The 18,966-nt window shown below is 44.2% G+C and overlaps 1 protein-coding gene across 1 annotated transcript in view; it reads left to right on the forward strand.

Moving 5' to 3' along the window:
• Nucleotides 1–1,109: 1,109 nt before the first annotated feature.
• The window catches only part of S1PR3 (sphingosine-1-phosphate receptor 3), a 78,933-nt gene continuing 61,076 nt past the window's right edge, over nt 1,110–18,966 (forward strand). The window contains exon 1 of the mRNA XM_081213835.1: nt 1,110–1,135. The gene's annotated coding sequence lies outside the window, so the exon portion shown is untranslated. The remainder of the gene's footprint in view (nt 1,136–18,966) is intronic.

The following is an 18,966-nucleotide window of genomic DNA, read 5'->3' on the forward strand; positions in this document are numbered from 1 at the left end:
GAAAGAGGAAGCTCTGGATCACGCGCATGGGCATAAATAGGTCCCTCGAACCATTTGGACTGCGTCCCATTGGCCAGATTGTGCCCAGCTTAGAGGGACCTACCAATCGGGTGTTGTGGCTGACCAATTGTACCCACCCACAGCACAGGGTGTCGTTGTCCAGGTCTGACCGCCATACGTGCCCTATTTAAGGGAGGATCCGATTTCCCCCAACAGCTAGGTCCCTGCATCAGCTCATGCTGCCTCATACAGATTCTGATTCACCTTTAACATGACCAAATATCCCCTGAGACTCTCCTCCTCGACTCAGGATTAAATGTCCACCGCTTATCCTTTCTTCATGGTGACAAAGATCAGAACTGAGGCCTAAGAGCACTAACAGGAAGTGGTCCGCATATGGCATGAGCCAGTACTGGAAGGGACAGAAATGAGATCAATGCCAGCTGCTTTGAATTCCATTCAGAGCATAGAAGGCACAAACAGCCTTGGTCTGGTGCAAAAGGGTCAATCCAGATGCAAGAATAGGTATGAGAAACAAGGGAAGGAAGCAAAAGGCATACAGAGCAAAAAAAGGAGTAATATTTGAGGAAATGTAGACACAGACATCAGGCAGGAGGTAACACTAGACTCAAAAACCAGGCAAGATATCCTTTTCAGCCAGGTCAGGAGATTTAGGTCAGGTCAGGGGATGTCTGCAGACCTGGGTGAGTTTATACCCAGCATGAGAGAGTTGCATCCAAGCACCTACTTCAGTGGGAGGAAGTCAAGCAAAGTAGTAGTCTAGCCATTAGCTTCAAACTGAATCAAATTGCTCTCCCATAGTTCCCCAGGAGCTACATTGCCAGTGCATCCGGACAGTTTCCAGTATCATCCCACTCAAGCACATTGTTTATGTAAAATTAATCCCTCAGGGACCTCACTCTGCTGTTTGTGAAGTCATAGACACCATGGAAAAAGAAACAATGTCTGCCTACACCCCATTGTGAGTTGGGTCAAATTGGTTGTCCACAAGATTATTAAAGAATAACCTGAGAAGCTGTGAAAGAAGCATTGGCCGTAGTAGCAGGAGGAGAATATCTGTGGGCTAGCCCAGGGACTAGCCAAAAGTAACTAGAAAGCCCCTGGATACAAAATGGTGGGTGCAAGTTCTGCTTTTGACTACTATAAGAACTGAACTGTCAAATACCACTTTACTGCTGTCCAGTCGTATTTATTATTGGAACTCGTTTTTAATGTATTTATTACTACTCCTGTATATGGTCTTGTGACTGATTCAGTATGCTGGATGCAACTGCTATGTGAAACCATGACTGCACATTCCAACACTTGGATGCCTGGAGAGCTCAGTTGGTGCTGATAATGTCCTTGGGGGGGGGGGGTATTTTCTAATATGTATAGCCCACCCTGAGCATTTTTATTTTTTTTTTAATGGAAAGGTGAGATACAAATACTGTACTCTTAAATAAAATATATCAGGAATGGGGAACCTGTGGCCCTCCAAGCAGCCTCAGAAACCATGACCAATAGTCAGGGGTGGTGGAAATATTTGGAGAGCCTCTTAACATTAAGCATGCTTTGAAGAAGGGCAGGAAGTATGCACAATGATAGTGTCAGGGAACTGACATCGGAGCTGGAGGCGGAGGGAAGGCTCTCAAATGATGCTGGAGAAGGGCCCAGCAGGGAGAGAAGCAGCTCCGCAGATGGGGAAGCAAATCAGCGCAACACCAGGGATATAGAGGGGCTGATGGGGGAATCGGCGAGAGGGCTCCAGGACTCTTCACCGGACACCAGCGGGGAGAGCACGGGTCCTCCGCTACCTATGCCCTCCCTGTGCAGAAGACTTCCGCGCAGGGAGAGTAGGAGGAGACTTGGCGTCAAACAACTTTTATGTTGGAAAAGGTTTAAGAAACGCCCACTGACGGATTCTGCTAGCGACTGAGGCAGCCACGAAGTGAAGGGCTGTCCAGACAGAAAGGTTTAACAAGGCAACACAGCCAGGAGTGGCGGTAACTTACGCACGAGCAACCCATACTCATTACAGATAGCCACCCTCTTTTTCAAGAAAAAGCAACCATGGCTGTGGTCCCAATTCAGATTTTAAAGATTAGGAGTGGGTGCACCAGGAAGAGGGTTTCTTTGCTTTCTACAACAGCATCCAGCAGACTATCTACCTCCAGCTGCTTTTTGCCCTCATAGGTGCTTTTAGCAGTAAACAACAACTTTGGAAGGAAATAGCAGCTGTGGAGGGGCAATTTCCACCTGGAAACTGGTGTGAGGAAAGGGTTAACTATCCTCCTCCGTATTCACTGAGATCCTGGTCTGTGACATTTGGTTTTGCCCTTGGTTTCCTGAAAGAAGAGGCGGTTATGTGCAGTATATAAACAAATTGATATTTAGAGGAAACTATTCCGTTTGTTTTAAAACACTTGGATTAATTTATGAATTATGACTTTGGGGCTTAGGGAATGCTTTTGAAGTCCAACAATAATCTGGGGGGGGAGGGGTTCTGCAAGCTTCCTCTGGGTCATTGGGACTTTCCATAACTGAAGACGAAGGATGGATTTTGCTTCATACAGAGGGGCCGAATGTTTTGGGGAGCCAGGATACTATCCATGAGTAGTATTTGATCCTGAGCTGCAAGGTGGCTTCTCATAACCCGGAGCCTGATTGCAGTACAATCCCAACCACATCTGCTCAGAGGTTCTATCAAATTCAGTGGGCCTTACTCCCAGGTAAGTGTATTTAGAATGGATTGCCACCTTGATCACGAATTCTGGAGCAATATGCTCCATAAGTAAGAAGTCTTGGTTTAATGCAGGGATGTAGTGTGGAAATGTTAAGGATAATAGGAAAGGATATGTTGAATAAGTACAGTGGTACCTCAGGTTAAGAACTTAATTCGTTCTGGAGGTCCATTCTTAACCTAAAACTGTTCTTAACCTGAGATACCACTTTAGCTAATGGGGCCTCCTGCCGCCGCCGTGCCGCCACTGCACGATTTCTGTTCTCATCCTGAAGCAAAGTTCTTAACCCAAGGTACTATTTCTGGGTTAGCAGAGTCTGTAACCTGAAGCGTCTGTAACCTGAAGCATCCGTAACCCAAGGTACCACTGTATTACCCTTCTTCCACTCACACTAGTAAGTGATGTAGCAGAGCAGATCCCCTCAATATAGCTGGAATCTAATTTGCAGATTCATTTGAATCTCTTAGTTAAGATTTCCAGGTGTACCCTTTTATCCCTCCTAAAAGAATAAAGACACAAGAGTCTTTCTGAGTAAAGTAACAAAGTTTACTCACATTTCAGTTCACAATATGATCCCTGAAAGGCAGGCTTTACTTGGTAGTTACATAAAGAAACAGTGTGGGTTCGTCTCATAGGGAGACTGAGCTCATGTGCTGCCGGCTGAGAGCCAGCAGACAGCAAAATTGCATTAATATAACAAAAATGGCTGCAGGAGAGCAGCATGGCAGCAAAAGATCAGCAAGTGAGTGAAAGACAAAACAGACTGAGAAAATGGCTGCATGACTCAGCTCTTTTATGGAGTCAGCCAAAGCCATGCCCATCTCCCAGGTCACATGCAAGGGGAGGGTGCTCCAGTCAGCAGAACAGGAAGTTACACTGACTGAGTGTCCCCCTTGCCTATGCCCACTCTAGGAAAATAAGGAATGTTGCATTTGACTCCTCCAATGGATTACATCCCACATGTGGAACCTGAGAAGTTAGTGGACTCCTGCTCCTATCAACCACAGCAACATGGCCAATGGCCAAGGGTGAGGGGAGTTGTTCAACAACTTCTGGTGAGCCTACGGTTCTCCATACCTGCTATTGGGATTATGATATGCAGAAGGACTTGATGATCTTTTGGTCCTTTGAGATCAGTGATAAAATTATCTGGACCCAGAAAGGTCAATCTGGACCTGACCTGTACCTGGAGTGAAGACCATCTAGAAACCTCATGCTCCAAGTTTCTAAGAGCAAGGATGGGATTTTTTAAATACTAAATTACATATTCCAGGCATTTCTGGACGTATCTTCAGTGTTTTCTCTGAAGAGATGTGAAAGGGCTTTCTGTTTATACAAATTTCCATCACATCTCATTTAACACCCAGTGTGAGCAGTTGGTTGATGCTCTCAATTTCCTTTATAGCAGCTTTATACTACTTTGAAATTTAAACAGTCAGGAGACTTCGGCAGCAGTTTCTGGAAGACATCAGCCTGATGAGTCAGTGTTTGGCATTCTCCAAGCCTCGCCAGCATTTGTAGACCCTCAGAGAAAAGGGACGCGGAGGGCAGAACAGAGACAGAAGTCTCAAGGAAAAGAGACAGATTGCTGACCTTTACAAGGGCAAATAATGAGTAAAATATTGTGTGTTTTCTCCCAAAGCAAGTCAAAGTTGAGGGATTTTGCTCTTAGGAAAGAGGGTCACTGTGTCATTGTAGTAAAGGGGTTCAGAAAGACAAGAAATTTAGGAGTAGAAGAAGACAAAGCAAGATAGCTGTTGAGGCGTGAGTGAATAAGGTCAATCTGGACTTAGTCTACAATCATGTGAAGCCAACTTGCAACTGCTTTCTCCTGTTTTCTGGCAGCACTTCAGTGATCAGGTTTTTGTTCCTACTAAACCAGGTTTGGCAAGCTCCATTCCTGGATGTGCTTGAATGAGATGATTTCAAGCAAAGCAGTGGTTAGGAAAAAGAACCCTCTCAGCCTTCACATTCCTCTCCCTCCTCAGATCTCTCCCTCTCTCTCACTTCCCATCCATATGTCTGTTGTAATCTTGCAGCCTTGCTGGGGGCCAAGATGGAGATGGGGAAACAACAAGCATCTGGTCGTGACAAGTGGCCCCTTAGGTTAAACATCTTAGCTATAGCAGTTCAGCCAAGGAACAAGCTGCTTTTTCAGAGAGCTTGGTTGCCAGCAAATGGAGAGAGGACAGGCCTCGGGGGTTTTCTTTCTTGCTGACGGCCAGGAAAGGAAAGGCGCATGGCCAGGTCTGCCCACCCCAGGTGTCGGGACTGCAGGACAGTCTAGAGCAATTGCATTTTTATACACACGCAGAGACAAAAAAGCTGAGATACGCCATACATTAAAAACATATTTAAAGCACCTGACTTTCCACCAAGCGTCCTGAGTGCTGGGAAATGCAGCTCTGTGAGTGGTAAACTACAGTTCCCATGATTCTTTGGGGGAAGGCAGGTGCTTTAAACATGCTATAGTATAAGTATCCTCTGAGAGAGTGGAGAGAGAACAGCAAGACTATTCCATTGTCGTCCTTGTAAATTATGTGCAGAGTTTGGTCCCATATTTATTCATTTTATTTATTTATTTATTTATTTATACATACATACATACATACATACTCTGCCCTTCTGGCTGGGGCTGGGCCTCCCCAGCTACTCTGGGCGGCTCCCAACAGAACAATAAAAACATGATAAAACATCAAACATTAAAAACTTCCCTAAACAGGGAACAGATGTCTTCCAAAAGTCAGATAGTTATTTATCTCCTTCACATCTGAAGGGAGGGCGCCACCACTGAGAAGGCCCTCTGCCTGGTTCCCTGTAACCTTGCAGTGAGGGAACCATCGGAAGGCCCTCGGCACTGGACCTCAGTGTCTGGGCTGAATGATGGGGGTGGAGACACTCCTATTGCATTTATATCCTGCCTTTCCTCCAAGGAGTTCAAATTATCTAGCTTCACCCAGTGTTATCCTGTGCCAGATTAAAAGAAGATAGAGAGGAAATTCAGTGGTGTGCTAAGGCGATTTATTTTTGCAGAGCCAGCATTTTGGCTTGCCAGATGGAATGATTCCTCCCTCTCCTCCCCCTGTGAGACATTCCAGGGGTTCTCCCAACCTCCCCAGAGCCAGTTTTGAGGGGCCTGGGGATGTGGTGGAAGAAGAGACCCATTGTGCAAGTGCAAGTCTTTGCTCAGGAATTCCACTGATGGGACTCATGAGTAAAATCCCACCCAATGACTGGACCAAGGGCACTTGGTCACCTTTATGTCAGAGAGTACTCACCCTAAGATACCTCAAAGCACATGCCTAGCAACAACTTGGAGACATTTAAGGTAAAAAAGGTAAAGGATCCCTGGATGGTTAAGTTCAGTCAAAGGCGACTCTGGGGTTGCGGTGCTCATCTCGCGCTCAGGCCGAGGGAGCTGGCGTTTGTCCACAGACAGCTTTCCGGGTCATGTGGCCAACATGACTAAACTGCTTCTGGTGCAACGGGACACTGTGACAGAAACCAGAGCTCACGGAAACACTGTTCACCTTCCCGCCACACCTATTTATCTACTTGCACTGGCATGCTTTCGAACTGCTAGGTTGGCAGGAGCTGGGACAAAGCAACGGGAGCTCACCCAGTCACAGGGATTCAAACTGCTGACTTGATCGGCAAGCCCAAGAGGCTCAGTGGTTTAGACCACAGCTCCACCCGTGTCCCCAATAAACAAGCACACAATCACTGATAGGTCCACCTGCCATTGTGAAGCTTAAAGCAATGAAGACGATGCCTCCCCAATGGCTGTGGGTTTCTTGTGATGTCACAAAAACCCTTGGCAACTGAGCGGATATACAGGCAGGCCAAGGGGAAAGCCCTTTTCTGTTTCCAGCAGGACACACCTGGCCATGGATGTGACATTCAACACTGCCCATGTTTCTTCCACTAGGAGGAGGCAAACTGGTGAATGGAAGGAGGCAATCCTCTGGCAGTGGGATGCTAGAGAGCGATAATAAGGCACGTTTGCTTGCTTGAAGGCTGCTGGTATCCGTGATTAGAAGCTGGGGGACGTCTCATGATGGACCTAACAGTAGCTTCTGGCACAATGGGACATCATGACGGAAACCAGAGCTGTTTACCTTCCCGCCACAGCGGTACCACTTTATCTACTTGCACTGGCATGCTTTAGAACTGCTAGGTTGGCAAGGGCTGGGACAGAGCAACAGGAGCTCACCCCGTTGTGTGGATTCAAACCGCCAACCTAGAGGCAACTGTCTTATTTTGTCTTACAAGGCACCTCTGCCTGAACACTCTGCCTCCCCCCAATTACTTCCTCTATTTGAGAATGACATTTGGATGGTGGGGGAAGCAGTTTGCTTGGTTTGAAAAGCAGGAGAGTGCTGTGTTTGTGACCTGCTTGCTGGCTTTCCATGGGCATCTGCTTGGCCACTGTGGGAACAGAATTCTGGGCTAGATGGTCCTTTGGTCTGATCCTACAGGCTTCTCCTTGTGTTATCTGACTAGAATATAAAGCAGTATCTCATATCTTCACCCATGCTCCTCAAAGGACTAGAAGTAAATTGCAAGCAGACTTCCTACCCTCCCAGCCCACTAGGGTCTTCTGTCCCAATCTCCAGTATTATCTTGCATTGCCAAGCAGGTTGTATGGCAGGTTTTGTAGTCCCCCCTGCTTGGCTAATTCCCTATGCTCCTCACACATGGAAAAATAATAATCTTAAGTCTAACCTTTAATGAGAAGGATCTGGTGACATTATAAACCCAGCACAGGAAAAAACCAAGAATGGATTTCTTCATGTCACCACAACCTCCAAGATAAAATCAAAGCTTGCTTGGATGAAAGTTCGGCAAGCGGGGAAATAAAAAACGAGCAAACTGCTACGGCAGAATATGTGCTGCTCCTAGAACAGATTGTCACAGAGGACCATGGGAACATCAAAATATCCTGTATCTACTGATGTCATATTTAAAAAAGCTAGTATTCAGAACATGGCTATGCAATGAATAGAGATGGATATCAAACTGCAAGTTTTTTTACCCCCTTGGGCTTCTCTCTCATTCAGGGGCACACAAACACAGCCACGTCCAATGGATAGCTCAGCTGGTTAGAGTATGGTGCAGATAATCCCCAGGTTGCAGGTTCGATGCCCGTATGGGACAGCTGGATATTCCTGCAGGTGGTTGGACCAGATGATCTTCAGGGTCCCTTCCAACTCTACAATTCTATGATTCTACATACCTGACATCTTCCAGATGTTGGACTACAGTTTCCATCATTCGTTATCATTGGCCATGCTGCCTGGGGCAGATGGGAGTTGTAGTCCAACAACATCTGGTGATCACTGGTTGGGGAAAGCCAGCACATGGAAAAGCCATCATGCCTGATGTTATAGGATATATTAAAAGTCAAGTACCTAATATGATGTACAGGCTTCAAATGACCTTGTAAAGTTTTTTTGTAATCAGATACATGCCAATGCCTCTAATGAAGGCCACTGGTACAGGCCCCACAAGTCCCATTTTTATGTATATAGGAAGATATTAAAACTGAATCTACTTTGTGCCTGAAATTCCCTACCCTATTCACACTGTGTGAGTGTGTGCGTGTGTGTGTGTGTGTGTGTGTGTGTGTGTGTGTGTGTAAAAAAGAGAGAGATACTGAGGAAGTGTTGTTGTTGTTGTTTAGTTGTTTAGTCGTGTCCGACTCTTCCTGACCCCATGGACCAGAGCACGCCAGGCACGCCTGTCTTCCACGGCCTCCTGCAGTTTGGTCAAACTCATGCTGGTAGCTTTGAGAACACTGTCCAGCCATCTCGTCCTCTGTTGTCCCCTTCTCCTTGTGCCCTCCATCTTTCCCAACATCAGGGTCTTTTCCAGGGAGTCTTCTCTTCTCATGAGGTGGCCAAAGTATTGGAGCCTCAGCTTCACGATCTGTCCTTCCAGTGAGCACTCAGGGCTGATTTCCTTCAGAATGGAGAGGTTTGATCTTCTTGCAGTCCATGGGACTCTCAAGAGTCTCCTCCAGCACCAGAATTCAAAAGCATCAATTCTTCGGCGATCAGCCTTCTTTATGGTCCAGCACTCACTTCCATACATCACTACTGAGAAAACCATAGCTTTAACTATACGAACCTTTGTTGGCAAGGTGATGTCTCTGCTTTTTAAGATGCTGTCAAAGTTTGTCATTGCTTTTCTCCCAAGAAGCAGGTGTCTTTTAATTTCGTAACTGCTGTCACCATCTGCAGTGATCTTGGAGTCCAAGAAAATAAAATCTCTCACTGCCTCCATTTCTTCCCCTTCTATTTGCCAGGAGGTAATGGGACCACTGGCCATAATCTTCGTTTTTTTGATGTTGAGCTTCAGACCATATTTTGCGCTTTCCTCTTTCACCCTCATTAAAAAAAGAACCTCTGCCACTTTCTGCCATCAAGGTTGTGTCATCTGCATATCTGAGGTTGTTGATATTTCTTCTGGCAATCTTAATTCTGGCTTGGGATTCATCCAGCCCAACCTTTTGCATGATGAATTCTTCATATAAGTTAAATAAGCAGGGAGACAATATACAGCCTTGCCGTCCTCCTTCCCAATTTTGAACCAATCAGTTGTTCCATATCCAGTTCTAACTGTACCTTCTTGTCCCACATAGAGATTTCTCAGGAGACAGATGAGGTGATCAGGCACTCCCATTTCTTTAAGAACTTGCCATAGTTTGCTGTGGTAGACACAGTCAAAGGATTTTGCATAGTCAATGAAGCAGAAGTAGATGTCTTTCTGGAACTCTCTAGCTTTCTCCATAATCCAGCGCATGTTTGCAATTTGGTCTCTGGTTCCTCTGCCCTATGGGGATATTTCATTCATTCATTTTTTGTCCAATAGCGGCTCATTAACGTATCATAGAATTAAAATATATGTATATGTGATATGATTATGGAGACTTTAATTTTTACATAATTTCACACTCTCAGAGGTTATTTGTGTTCGGATACCCGTTGCTGGATATTGCAAGTGAGGAGTTGGTTGGCCACTGTGAGAACACTGCGAGTTGATGGGCCCAGAGTACTGATCTTAAGTCCTGATGTTTATTTTTGGTGGCCGAAGTAATGCAAGTTGCTTATTTATCTACGTGCAGAAACAAAATTTTACTCCTTCCTCAGTCTGAATTGTGAATAACTTGCTATGCAGTAAACCTAAGTAAAGCAGTATCAGAGTTGCAGGCAAGTAAATAGGCTCAACAGAAATATGGCACACTTTGCTTTGCAAACTGTGTTTAGTCAGTATGGGCAATGTTTAAATAGTATTTTGCCTGACACAGAATGACTTGGAACTCATTCAAGTTGGCCTGTTAGTCATGCAGGTTAAGAGGACCTATGCAGAGTTCACATATAAAAATAAATACATATACTCAAGTATTCATATGATTACTTCAGTATGTACCCAGCTCACAAATCCTCAACCTCTGTTTTCTGCTCCAACACTCAACCATCTTGGCAGCTTTACAGTGTCATATTAAATGTGGACTGAGGTGCAAGTAGCATGCCTGGTGAAACATAAACTCAGAGCCAATACATTTAACACACATCCTCATTCTTTCAGTGCTAATTTGCTTGCGCAAATTGGCGTTTAGCAGGGCAAAAATGGAGCAGCTTTCTACTCACGGCTTTGTGGCATTGCTTTGTTAACCTTTAGCAATAAGCCACTGTCTTAAAGATAAGCCACAGTGAAATTCGATCTTCATTGAATGAATAAATAAATAAATAGTTACCCTTCTGCTATGGAATTCCTTGCAAAAACTAGTTTTCCTATCATGTCCTTTGGTTTTCTGAATGTATGTCAAATGTAGCGTGGAAATGGTTTTCTCTGGCATTCTCATTGTTCTGGTGAAAAACAGATGAAGTGTTTCAGAATGCCTTTTGCTGTGGGGCCCCAGCTATATAGTCTGACATGGTTTAGCGCTGAGCTTTATTCAATTTCATGTTATGCAGAAACTCAGATGCTAAGCAGATGTGCTCATAAAAGAGAGAAGGGGGGAGTTCAACGATTTCCTATGAGAGCGGCTCAGCTCGCACAGTAAATTTGGACGTTTCCAAGAATTAATTGAAAGAATCTTGCCATGCTAGGCTTTACTTCTTTGTTTAGAATATGTTAGCAATGAATTTATGTGTGTCGTCAGCAAAGGGCCTGGTGGAGAAAAATATGAATGTGTCGAAACCATCTGAGCATTTTGCTAGAGGAGACTCAAACACTGATCACCTATGACAGCAAATCCGGGGCAGATTGTTTTGAATTATAACTGGATGTAAAATTTCTACACTTAAGAGAATCTGTGAGAACAAAGTCTGCTGGGCTGCTCTGTCCTTTAATGCCTTTGCAGTTCCCACCAGCTGCTTTAGGGGAGTGCTGAGAAATATGACCGCATCATCCTGCCTCCATCTCTCCCACCTCCATCCTTTCCACCAGCCAGGAAGAAGAACACAAATACCTAATATGATGCTCTCTTCTCTTTAAACATAGGAATGCAGGGAGCTGCCTGATACTTGGGAAAGCCTGAAACATTGGAGAGTAGCTGCCAGTCAATCCATACTGATCTAAACGGACCAATCATCTTGCTTGGTATAAAGCAGATTCCTGCATGGAACCTGTTTTCACATGTGCCTCAATCTTGCTGTATTATTATTTTATTGTTATTTATTGAATTTAGGAAAGGTGCCACAGAGCCTAGGACTTGTTGATCAAAAGGTTGGCGGTTCGAATCCCCGCAATGATGGGGTAAGCTCCTGTTGCTCGGTCCCAGCTCCTGCCAACCTAGCAGTTCAAAAGCACGTCAAAGTGCAAGTAGATAAATAGGTACCGCTCCGGCAGGAAGGTAAACGGTGTTTCCGTGTGCTGCTCTGGTTCGCCAGAAGCGGCTTAGTCATGCTGGACACATGACCCGGAAGCTGTACGCCGGCTCCCTTGGCCAGTAAAGTGAGATGAGCGCCACAACCCCAGAGTCAGCCACGACTGGACCTAATGGTCAGGGGTCCCTTTACCTTTACTTTATTGAATTTAGAGACCACCCTATACCCGTAGGTCTCAGGGCAGTTCACAGAAAAGATCACAATATAAAAAATCAAAATAAAAACAATAACCCAATAACACCCCCCCCCAAAAAAGAACCACATTTTAAAAGGGTATAGGATGTCAATCAGGTCCCAAAGGCCTGGTTAAATAGGAACGTTTTTGCCTGGCACCTAAGGTGTATAATGAAGGCACCAGGCAGACTTCCCTGGGGAGAACATTCCACAGAAGGGGAGCCACTGCAGAGAAGGCCCTGCTCTCGTGTTGCCACCCTCCAGACCTTTTGAGGAGGAGGCACACAAAGGAGGGCCTCCGAAGATGATCTCAGGGTTTGGATACGTTCATGTGGAAAGAGACAGCCCTTGAAGTATTGCAGCCCTGTATCAGGTTGAATTGGTGTAATTTGTCTGGACCGTAGGGGAAGTTATGAAAAAATATATTAATGGCCAAACTAGACAATACACCAGCTTTTCTCAACCTTGAGTCCCCAGATGTTGTTGGTCTACAACTCCCATCATCCCGAATGAGTATTTTTAATATTTTGTTGGAAGCCGCCTAGAGTGGCTGGGGAAACCCAGCCAGATGGGTGGGGTACAAATAAATTATTATTATTATTATTATTATTATTATTATTATTATTATTATTATTACAGTGAGGAATGATGGGAGTGGTAGTCCAACAACATTTGGGGACCCAAGGTTGAGAAAGTCTGTAATACACCAGTCATACAATTAGCATTTGCATTAATGCATTTTCCTGAAATCAGTCGCAAGTGCATGGGGCCTGATCCAGATCAGAACCCTGGAGGGGGTTAGGGGGATTTAACCCTTTGCTCCTTGCTGTGGCTCGAATCCAGATCAGATGCCCCACAAGTGCTATTTGCATTGGAAGGAAGGTTTCCATTCATGCCAATAGAAAATTTCCTTACAATATAAAAAGCAGGTGCAGGGGACTCAGTGTGGATTGGGACCATAGCAAGAGGGCAGAGAGTTAAACTCCAATACCCGCTGTCAGATCCTGACACACCTCTGACACACTTAGATATGCATGCAAAAAACCCAACATCCGCTCAATTGCTAATTGCATGAATTGCATAATGTCTGATTGTCTCTGTGGCATCAAATCAAGTCTATACAAATGGCTTGGGCTTCTTCCTTAATCGTTTGATATGTTCAGCAAAAAAATATTTTTGTGCATCCCCACATGGCAGTAGATAAAAAGCGACTGACAAAGCGCAGATGTACACATGTTGTTTTAATCCAGACCACTTGAACCACTCGCAAACAGCACCTAACTATTTAGAAGTGTATGATTTGTAAGCAGCTTTAAAGACAATGTACACCAGATTGCAATATATGCTTGGCCACTTTCCTGTCACTAAATTACACACTACTGAATTCATGCTCTGTACTTAAACTGAGAATTATAGTGCTGTCTTACTGACTGGTGCAGGCAGAGAAGGGAACGAGATCAGATCTCTTCAATTGTTCCATTCATGTTTTTCGGCAACAAAGATCATGTCACCCTTAGCGATTCATTATTCAATTCTAAGTTATTTTTAAACTGGCAGTTTCTTAGAGAGCAGAGCAGTACAGAACAGAACAGAACAGCCAGAGAAATACTAAAATGTCTCACTGTAAACCAGAAAACAGCAGGAACACCAGAAAACAGCACCAGAACCATCCAGCATTTAGAAGGTTCTACTAGGGATGCAAGTGGCGCTGTGGGTTAAACCAATGAGCCTAGGGCTTGCCAATCAGAAAGTCAGTGGTTTGAATCCCCTCGATGGGGTGAGCTCCCGTTTCTCAGTCCCAGCTCCTGCCAACCTAGCAGTTTGAAACCCACCAAAAGTACAAGTAGATAAATAGGTACCACTCTGGCGGGAAGGTAAACGGCATTTCTGTGCACTGCATTGGTTGGCCAGAAGCGGCTTAGTCCTGCTGGCCACATGACCCGGAAGCTGTACGCCGGCTCCCTTGGCCATAAAGTGAGATGAGCACCGCAACCCCAGAGTCAGCCACGACTAGACCTAACAGTCAGGGGTACCTTTACCTTTACCTTTACCTTTACCTTTACCTTTACCTTTACCTTTACTCAGTGCTTAGGGTACCACAAGCCATACAGGATTGCAACTGAGTAAAGCCCCAATCCTATTCACACTTACCTGGGTGTAAGCCCCACTGAATTCAGTAGGAGTTACTTCTGAATAGACAGGGTTAAGATTGCACTGTGACGCATTGACTTTTTCCTCCATCTATAAAGGAGATTTCTCTGTGCACCTGGTAAGACTCATCTATACATGGAAATCTTTTTTTAACTTTTGGACACAATCCAAATGGACTGGTTGAGAGCCAACAAACTGAAGCTCAGTCCTGGTAAGACTGTTAGTGCGTGGTTCCCTAAACTGGATGGATGTGAGGTTGTCTGCTTTTGACGGGATTACACTCCCTCTGAAAGAGCAGGTATGTAGCTTAGGGTAGGGTTACTGCCTCAACATTATGATCAGAAATCATAATGAATGCACAATAAAAATCCTTTCTGGAGGAGCCCTACATCAATGTTGCAGGCCTTTTTTATTTATGCAGGCATGTGGTGGTTGCAGTTAAAAATTTTCATGCAGGGGTTCTTGTTACCACATGCTCCTGTTCATTTTTTGAATATTTTAGTGGCTATTAACATGTCATCTGTCTTATGACCCGAGGATAAAGTGGGTCAACATCTATTTCAATAAATCCTCTTTATAAAATGGCTGCATGCAATAGGGTTTTTTTGATACAGGCCTACCTATCAAAAAGTCTCCAGCTTGAAAAGAGCCTTGGAGTCTTGCTGTTTTTGTGAGAGTAAATCCGTATTCTTCTTTTCACTTAAACACATACAAAAAGTCTTGCTGCCTGTATACATCCCTATCTCTACTTGGCTTAATAATATTAGGCTCCAATGAAGTAGCCTAAGAAAAGCACAGTAATGGGTGGTAACTGTTAGAATTCCTGCTCCATGACTGCAGTCATGGGATTGTTGTCTATGGCATGATGGTATGTTTTGACTCCACAGAGTGGGAAGTGATGGAGACAGGATGTTTGTGTTACTGTGGACTTCCGGGGTGGCGCCATCGGTAATGGCGGATTCCCTCTGATCCGGAGGGACTGGCTCCACGGAAAACGGGTCTGTTCCGCTACGGCGAAGCGGGGACCCTTTAAAAAATCACAGGCGGATGAAGCCTGTGACCATGGGACTCGGCGGGCAACTTTTGCGCCCCCCCCCTATTCGTAAAGGAACCCAATTACGGGCTCTGGAGCGAAGAGGGGCTAGTGGCGCGGTGCTGAGAGTCAACTGCTTCTTCCGTGGAGCGAAGCCGCACAGCCGTTGCCGGAGAGCGCTACCTTTTTCCTGGGACAATTTGGCTACAAAAACAACTACCCATGAGCAGATCAAATTTAGACAATTGGACTTTAAACAACGATCTGTGAGTAGAACGGAAAATTGGATTAAGAAATTCCTCTTAATTTGGCACTGAAGCGGGAAGGTCTAAACAGGAAGTCAGCCTTCCGTTTCTTGTAGATAGATTAAAGCAAAGACATGGCAAACTAGAGTTTAGAAAATCGTTTGTAAAGGATCAACTTTCATCATCTAAAACTACTGAACCCCCTTCAGAAGTAGGAGAAGAGGGGGGATTTTTTCCGGATTGTTTAAACCTGCAGAAGAGAGTGTAAAGAAAAGTAATTTTCCACCGTCTTGAACCTGGGAGCGGGGTGTCAGGACAGACGTTTTTGGGAAGTTCATTGACTATAGACAAATGTTTTTGACAGACAGTTAAAAGAAGAGAAACATAGTGATTCCATTGTTCTCTTTCGCATTTTAAAGGAACAAATATTGACAAAATATCCGAAAAAGGAAACTTTGTTGTTAGATCTGCTGTTAAAAAAAGAAAGAAAAGAGATTGATACAAATAGAAGTTCTTCCCCTAGAGGGAGCTTGTGAAACTGTTATTAAATTTGAACTGGGGAGCTTCGCAGCTGCAAACAGATTAACATCGTGGGAACAGACTTCTGACCTTGTATAACAATGTATTCAGAGGCTCTGGTGCGTGCTTTCTGCAAGACAAGTGCTTTATTGGAACAGTTACATGAGAAGACGGATTTGATGACTGTTGTGATTAGAAATTTTGGACAGGTAGTAGGTATCTATATAGAACCCACTCAGGAATCAATTCAGGAGTGTGCTCTGACAGATCAGATGAGGGAGGAGGCTGTGGCTGGACCTTGGGTGGCAGAGATGGAGGGAGCTGTGGCCCAGCAGGAACATGAGTTGTTGGATCTGACAAATGAACTTGGAAAAAGCCAGATTTGGAGAGATAGAGTTTTGTTTGGCTTGGAGATGGGGGGCTGGATAGACCCCCCCCCCCTATGCAGGGATGTTTTGACTTTTCAATTCTGGCAATGGACCGTGAGGAGTTTGGGGTTGTGGGGGTTCTCAACTCTGGAGGGACCTTGAAACATGCTTTTAAATACCACATGGAGTTCAGTGTGGACTATGGAAAAGGGGCTGATCTGTCGAGAAGGGACAAAAATACTGTCAAGTTGGAGTTTCCACGAGTGAAAGGACCAGGAGACATAGTAAAGTACAGGTATAAATATGAGGAAGATCTGCGGAAGGGACATGGAAGAGACTTAAGGGCCTCGGACATAAGATTACCAGGTTAATGAACTAGATGGATGGGATAGAAAGGACTGACAAAACCCGGGACCAGGAGGAAGAGACGTTGGATGAAGATTGGAAGAAAGTTTTTTTAAAAAAAAATTATTTAGGATTGTTTTGTAAAATTAATGAGTATTAGAAAAATGTTGGAACGAAATTATTTGGCTTTAGCATAAATGTTAAAAAGAACTATGCAAGAATATGTTATGGTTATGAGAAATTGGTATAAATAAGATTTAAGTTTTAAGTTTTAGGGTTTTTTATAGTAAGATAAGGTTAAAATAGATTAAGGTAATTTAATGACAGAATATTATGAAAAATGGGAAGGATTTGCTGTGATAATTAATAACTAGAATACAAAAAAGGGAGGTGTGAGGAGGTCGATGAAATAAGGCAATGACAGTTAAGGATTTGGGAATATTGGATTTGTTTTTAATTTTTTGTGGTTTATTTTTGTTTTTTGATTTTGATGTGTTACGTGTTTTGTTTTTGTTTTTTGATTTTGATTTTGATTTTTATCGATTTGTATTGTTTGATTGCTGTTTGTTTTTCCCTTGTCCCCCCCCTCTTTTTTGTCTCTTTGTTTTTTCTGTAATTTTAAAATGCTTAATAATTATTACTATTTTTTTAAGGATGTTTCTGTTACTGTGTTCCATGAAGTAGGACTATTGTCCTTTGTTTTTCCCCTCTTTGCTATCTGATGCTAGAGAGAGAGAGGGAGCCATGTTGCAGTGTTCCGTGTGTGTTTATATGTAAATAAAGTAGATTAGCCAACATGCTGAGTTGTTGAGGTCTGTTATGCAAGCTGCGAAGACTCTGCGGATCCCTAAGTGTGCCGATGTCTGTTGGCATCGGTCGCTGTGATGTTCGGACAGAAGAAAGCTAATGAAGCTCCCGAATGATCGACCAGGATGGAGGGAACATGCCAGTTGGGCATGTGTCTCTACCAGGGTCCTACTCGAGTGTAGGACCAGCTCAAGACAGCAGCTGGAAGCATCATAGCCAGACACTAGAGAGACCTGTCAGGAGCAAGCATGGAATAGTATGGGAAACAGCCTTATTAGAAAAACTAACCAACAAACTGAAACTGACACTGACAAAGAGAAGATGTCGCCTTCACCTCAATATGGTTACCCTTTATCACATACACAGCCCAACAAGACAACAACAAGAACCCGCCAACAGCATTTGAATCAATCTGGTTAACCTGATCCAAAAACACCCACCCACCCACCCTCCCCACTCACACACAAAAACAAAGTTCACTACAGCCAATCAAAGACAATCAACCATACCCTAGGGCCAACCCCAACCTCTCACCACCAAATACAAGCGAATAGTAAAGCTAGCCCACACAAGTGACGCTGACACAAAACCCCACACATACACTAAGTAGAATAGAAGCATTGCCCCCTGACCCCCACTCACCATGCCCCCTTCCACCTCTTTCCCCCTTTTCTTCCTAATGCAGCACTAATGTCTCAACAAGTGAAACTGATCTGTAGAAAATGTAACTTGAAAAAGAGACATTGCACATACTTTTGTAAACCAAGAAATCTTTAATAAAAATATTTTTTCTAAAAAGTAATGGGTGGTAACTGTAGAAAATGTAGGGCACATTTTAAGATCAGTTGCCAATAATATACTTGAGGCATCATAAGTAAGGTTAGGGAGGAAATGAGAGTTTGGATTAAATAGTGACCCTTAGTGAAGGAAGGGTTGAAAATGGACCCTGTGGAGAAGGAGGCAAAAGTTCAGCCAGGTGGAACATTTGCTATTTAGGCTAGCTTAGCAGGAAGGATTACCATATTTTTTGCTCTATAAGACTCACTTTTTCCCTCCTAAAAAGTAAGGGGAAATGTGTGTGTGTCTTATGGAGTGAATGCAGGCTGCGCAGCTATCCCAGAAGCCAGAACAGCAAGAGGGATTGCTGCTTTCACTGTGTAGCGATCCCTCTTGCTGTTCTGGCTTCTGAGATTAAGAATATTTATTTTCTTGTTTTCCTCCTCCAAAAACTAGTTGCGTCTTGTGGTTTGGTGTGTCTTATAGAACAAAAAATACGGCAATTGCTTTTCTGTCTGTCCCTGTTTCATCCTCAACTCTCCAATATGCTACAATGGGTTTATTTTATGATTATATAAAGCAGCTTTCGCCTTTGGTCCCTCAACTAGGCCACCCATGTCCCTTTAGGCCATTAGAAAACAGTAAAGGTAAAGGATCCCTGGATGGTTGAGTCCAGTCAAAGCCGACTATGGGGTGTGGCGCTCATCTCACTCTCAGGCCGAGGGAGCCGCCGTTTGTCCACAGACAGCTTTCCGGGTCATGTCGCCAGCATGACTAAACCACTTCTGGTGCACTGGGACACCGTGACGGAAACCAGAGTGCATGGAAATGCCGTTTACCTTCCAACCACAGCAGTACCTATTTATCTACTTGCACTGCTGTGCTTTTGAAATGTTAGGTTGGCAGGAG

The sequence above is a fragment of the Podarcis bocagei genome, assembly GCF_964188305.1.
Source record: "Podarcis bocagei genome assembly, chromosome: 11".
Taxonomy (NCBI): Eukaryota; Metazoa; Chordata; class Lepidosauria; order Squamata; family Lacertidae; genus Podarcis; species Podarcis bocagei.